General features: G+C 37.4%; 1 pseudogene; it reads left to right on the plus strand.

The window, feature by feature from the left end:
• The first annotated feature begins 1177 nt into the window (after window positions 1-1177).
• The window catches only part of LOC102833766, an 81168-nt pseudogene continuing 76377 nt past the window's right edge, over window positions 1178-5968 (plus strand).

Genomic DNA, 5968 nt, shown 5'->3' on the forward strand with positions numbered 1-5968 from the left:
CCTTATAGAACAAAGTAGAACTGCTCCTTTGGGTTTCCAAGACTAAACTTTTACAGGAGCAAAAAGTCTCATCTTTCTCTGGTGGAGTATCTGGTGGGTTTGAACAGTTGACTTTGGGATAGCAGCCAATGTTTAAGCACTGTCCCATGAAGGCTTCTCTTGTACTTAAACCAACCAAACCAATCCCAGTGCCATCAAGTCAATTCCAACTGACAGCAACCAGATACAGTATTTCTGAGAGTAAATCTTTATGGGCGCAGACAGCTTCATCTTTCTCCAATCTAGTGGCTTGTTGGTTTGAAATACTGACCTTGTAGTGGTGTGGCACTGTGGGTTAATGCGCCAGACTGCAAAGCTGTTTGAACTTCAAGGTCAGTGGTTCAAGCTCACCAGTCACTCCTTGGAAACCCTATACAGGGTCACTATGGGTTGGAACCCACTCAACGGCACTTAACAATAACAACAAGTTAGTGCTTTAACCCACATCAACACCAAGTCTCCTTTCTTATACTAAAGAAAGGCTAAATAAGAACCAAGTGCACCTGTCATAACTGCCTCCAAATTAAAGACTCACTTAGGAACAGATCTTTTTTGTAACCTGTGGACTGCCTGTATATATATACATGTGTATATATATATATATAAATGTTTTAAGAAAAACTGAAACCCTACCAAATTTTCAAAACAGAAGATCTTTTGTTTTTGTTACGTGGTGGTGGTGGTACGTGCTGAAGAGTCAGTCCTGACTCATAGTGACCTTGTACAGGGTTTTCAAGAGTGACTGGTGGGTTGGAACTGCCTACCTTTCAGTTACCAGTCCTGTGCTTACCCTACAGCGCCACACCAGGGTTTTGTCGCATGGTAAGTTATATTGTTTTTCTGATTTAGAACAGGTTGTATAATTCGTGATGAAATGATATAAATAGTTTACTGTGTAAAGAATACATCATTATTTATTCACATTAATTATTGTGATAAACCATTAAATGAAGTTGGTTTTATAGTATTAGCTTCTACTTTTAACAAATGCCAAGGCAAAAGGAATTGTAATTCCTAATCATGAGACCAAGATAACAATGTAGTGGACTCTCAAACAGTTTCATTATATACTCACTGACATTTCTCCCAATACATTGATTGATTTATAAATTAATGTGTGTTATTGGCAGTCTTAAAGATGGGCCTTCAAAAAGTTTGTGAAAACCTGAAATGAAAAGACATTGGAATTTTGTAGGTATAGAATATGGTTCTAAAGATCTGTATTTCAAATATTCAAATCTTGGTAATTTTGATTTTTTTATTTTAAATTGACTTGTCAGATCAGATAGTATTTTTCTAAACTGCTATCAGACTGATAATAAATTTGTAATCGGAAAAGTTTGCCATTTATATTTTTTGCTTGTATATTAATGTTTTGTTCATTTGTGCTTTCTTTGTAGGGAATTTCTACTCCTTATCCATTGTGTGTGTAGAAACGAAATCATATCCACAATTCCACTGAAGTGAGCACACAAAAACTGCCTATATGTCACTGTACACTGAAAAAGAACCAACAGGTAAGGAAGGTAACATTTTTAATGCCTCTACATTGAAGGATTACTATTTTTCCCTTCATACATCTTGATGATCATAAGTGGCATGTAGCCATCCAACATGTGATCTTGCTAAAGGCCAGTTTTCATCTATACAGTGAAATTCATAAAGCTTAATTTCTAATTTTTGATTGGAAAATAAATACAAATAAACTTCTGATGTTTTCTTTCCACAACAGGGTGTGAAAACATTAGAACTTTATTTGTATTTATTTTGCTTACCACGAAACCAACTCGAAGGCACTTAACAACAACAACCACTTAGATACTATTCATTATGAAGAGTTGTTAAGAGACTTGGTTTTGGATCCATTAGGTTATTTGATTTAATTTTAACCTTAGTTTTAAAATCTTTATAATAGAATATATTACCCATCACATGAGACCGTTTAAGAGAGTAAATACAATTAACTAGATATTCAATGTTATACATCTTTTTGTTTCTCCTTTGTGCTCGGAAATGATCGTATTTCCTTATTCCAATTGTAATGCAACAAAATAAAAATTATAACTATTTAATTTATTGACTATCATATATATATACACACCCAGTCGCCTTATATGCATATGAAAATTGGACAGTGAATAAGAAAGACCATAAATGAATCAATGCTTTTGAAGTATGGTGGTAGGGAAGAATATTGAAAGTACCATTGACTTCCAGAAGAACAACAAATCTGTGCTGGGTGAAGTGCAGCCAGAATGCTCTTTAGAAGCAAGGATGATAAGACTTTGTCTCTCGTACTTTGGGCATGTTGGCAGGAGGGACCAGTCTCTGGAGAAGGACATCACGCTTTGGAAAGTGAAGGGTCAGCGAAAAAGGAAGACTCCAACAAGATGAATTGACAGATTGGCAGCAGTAATGGACTCAAACATGACAGCAGTTGTGAGGATGATACAGGACCAGTTTGTGTTTCATTCTGTTATGCATAGGGTGGCTTATGACTTGGCGTCACCTAACAACAGCAGTCATATACCCACTGCCATCCAGTCACTTCTGACTCATAGTGACCCTTTATAGGGTTTCTGGGAGTGTAAATCTTTACGGGAGCAGACATCCTCATCTCTTCTCTGAAGTGGCTGGTGTGTTTGAACTGCTGACTTTATGGTTGTCAGCCAAGTGGCTAACCATATAATGTGATAAAAATATTTTATTTAGTTCCTGCTTAGAATTATGTCAGATCTCATTGTATATACATATCTATTCTTTATACATATATATGTATAAAATAAACATATAGTTGTTATGTGCTGTGGAATGATGGTGGTGGTGGAGTTGGTTCTGACTCAGCAACCCTGTACAGGGCTTCTGAGGTTATGAATCTTAATGGGAGCAGAAAGCCTCATTGTTCTCCTGTGTAACAGCTGGTAGTTTCGAACTGCTGACCTTAAGGTTCGCAGCCCGATTTGTAACCACTACGCTACCAGAGCTCCTTATCTATATCTATATCTATTTCGACGCCTATGTTGTTGTTGTTTTTTGTTCTTCATATATAATGCTGTTTTTTTCTTCATAATATAATGTTGTTAAGTGCCTTTGAGTTGGTTCCAACACATAGTGGTCCTGTATAGGATTTTCGAGGAGTGGCTAGTGAGCTTGAACTACCAACCATGTGGTTTAAACCAACTTTGCAGTCTATTGCATTAACTCACAGTGCCACACCAGGACTACATATAAAGAATGTTGTTGTTGTTAAGTACCGTGGAGTCGGTTCCAACTCACAGTGACCTGCACAGGGTTTCCAAGGCTGTAAATCTTTACAGGAGCAGAATACCTCATCTTTCTACCGCAGAACCACTGGTAGTTTAGAACTGCTGACCTTGAGGTTAGCAGCCTGATTCGTAACCACTATGCTACCACATATAATGAATAGGTCTGTTTGTTTGTATTGCTAAAGATAATACAAAAACAGCTGCAACCATACATTGACAGAGAACTTAAGAGGATTCAGAAGAGGATGGTGGAACAAAGGATATCGTTGCTGACAGCAAATGGATCTTGTCTGAAAGCAGAGAATACCAGAAAGATGTTTACCTTGTCCTTTATTGACTATGCAAAGGCTTTCGATTGTGTGGATCATGAAAAGATGTGGACAATGTTGCAGAGAATGAGTATTCTGGAACACTTAATTGTGCTCATGAGGAACCTGTACACAGAACAAGAGGCAGTTGTTTGAACACAGAATGTTTTAAAACTAGGAAAAGTGTGTGCCAGGATTGTATTCTTTCATCATACTTATTCAGTTTGTAAGCTGAGCACATACTCAGAGAAACTGGATTATATGAAGAAAAATGTGGCATCAGGATTTGAGGAAGAGTCATTAACAACCTGTGATAATGCAGATGATACAACCTTGCTTGCTGAAAGTGAAAAGGACTTAAAATACTTACTGATGAAGGACTTAAAATACTTACTGATGAAGATCAGAGACCACAACCTTTGGTATGGGTTGTACCTCAATGTAAAGAAAACAAAAATCCTCTCCACTGGACCAATAAACAGCATTCATATCAATGGAGAAAAGATTGAAGTTGGCAAAGATTTCATTTTGCTTGCATCAACCATAAGTGTTCACAGAAGCAGCAGTCAAGAAATGATGTATTACTGCATTAGGCAAATTTGCTGCACAAGACCTTTTTAAAATGTTGAAGAGCAAAGATGTCAGTTTGAGGACTCAGTTGCACCTGACCCAAGCTATCGTATTTTCGATATGCATGTGAAAGTCAAGCAGTGAATAAGGAAGACTGTAGAAGAATTGATGCATTAGAGTTATGGTGTTGAAGGAGAATTTTAAAAGTACCATGGACTACAAAAAAAAAACAAAACCAATCTATCTGTTGTGTTGGTAGAAGTGCAGAATGCTCCTTGGAAGCCAGAATGGCCAGGCTTCGTCTCTCAAACTTTGAATTATTTTTTGGAGGAACTAGTCCTTGAAGAAGTATATCATGTTGGGTAAAGTGGAGGTTCAGAGAAAAGAGGAAGACCCCCCAAGGAGATGGATTGGCACAATGGCAGCTGTGATGGGTCCAAATGTATGAACAATTGTGAGGTTGATGCAGGAGCAGGCATTGTTTCTGTCTCTTGTGCATAGCATCACTATGAGTTAGTACTAACTAGATAGCACTTAACAACAACAGCAAATTCTTTATATAGATATATAGATATATAGATGTTGTCATGTGCCGTCGAGTCGGTTCCGACTCATAGCGACCCTGTGTAGAGTTTCCAAGGATTGACTGGTGAATTTTAACCGCCAATATTGTGGTTCAGACTGACCTCGGGGTCCGGTGCATTATCCCACGGTGATGCTCTACTTAAAGTTACTACTGTATATGCTTAAGTCATTAACATTTAATATTCAAGTTCTTCAAACATGATGGATTTTTAAATAAAAACATATGGCACTGGTAATTTTAAAAGGTTAGGTAGCCTCTGTTTGATATGACAGATTTCTTTATTGAAAATTTTATCTGAACCTAATCTTTAGCATAAATTTTGTTGTGATCCAGTTGTTCCTTTATTAAAGTATGCTTGTGTTAAGTGCTGTCAAGTAATTTCCAATTCATAGTGACCCTGTATAGGGTTTCCAAGGAGCAGCTGTTAAGTCTGAACTGCCGACCTTGTGGTTCAAACTGTCTGTGTAGCCCAGCACATTAATTTGTAGGTCCATACCAGAACTCCTTATAAAAGTTTAGATAGTGTTTGAAAGAATTCACTGTTTGCTTCAACCGGAGCATATTCACTTGTAATATAATTGAAACTATCATATCATGTACTAGCAATTCATTCAACAGATAATTATTGAGTACTAACTAATATATAAGGCATCCCTGGCGGTGCAGTTAACATGCTCAACTGTAAATTGGAAGGGTGCAAGTTTGAGTCTACCCAGACGTGCCTCAGAAGAAAGCTCTGATAATCTACCTGTGAAAAGTCAGTCACTGACACTTTATAGAGCACAAGTTTTCTCTGATACAGGGTTTCCATGAGTTGGAATTTACTCAACTGCAGGTGATTTGGTATTTTACTTAGGTGGTATCAGAAAGCATTCTTAATCCTTAAAGAGCGTTTGCAGTATAATAATTTGACAAATGAAAAGTATTTCTTGGTATTTTACATTATAAAAATCTGAAATACGTAAAGAAACCAAACTTAAAGATACGTTTTGGATGGACGATGCCTATGTTGTTGTTGTTGTTATGTGCCGTGGAGTCAGTTCTGACTCATAGCAACTCTGTACAGGGTTTCCAAGGCTGTAAATCTTTACGGAGCAGAATGCCTCATCTTTCTCCTGCAGAACAGCTGGTAGTTTCGAACTGCTGACCCTGAGGTTCGCAGCCCAATTCGTAACCACTATGCTACCAGAGCTCCTTGG

Source organism: Chrysochloris asiatica, unplaced genomic scaffold (assembly GCF_000296735.1).
Source record: "Chrysochloris asiatica unplaced genomic scaffold, ChrAsi1.0 scaffold00428, whole genome shotgun sequence".
In the NCBI taxonomy this organism is placed as follows: domain Eukaryota; kingdom Metazoa; phylum Chordata; class Mammalia; order Afrosoricida; family Chrysochloridae; genus Chrysochloris; species Chrysochloris asiatica.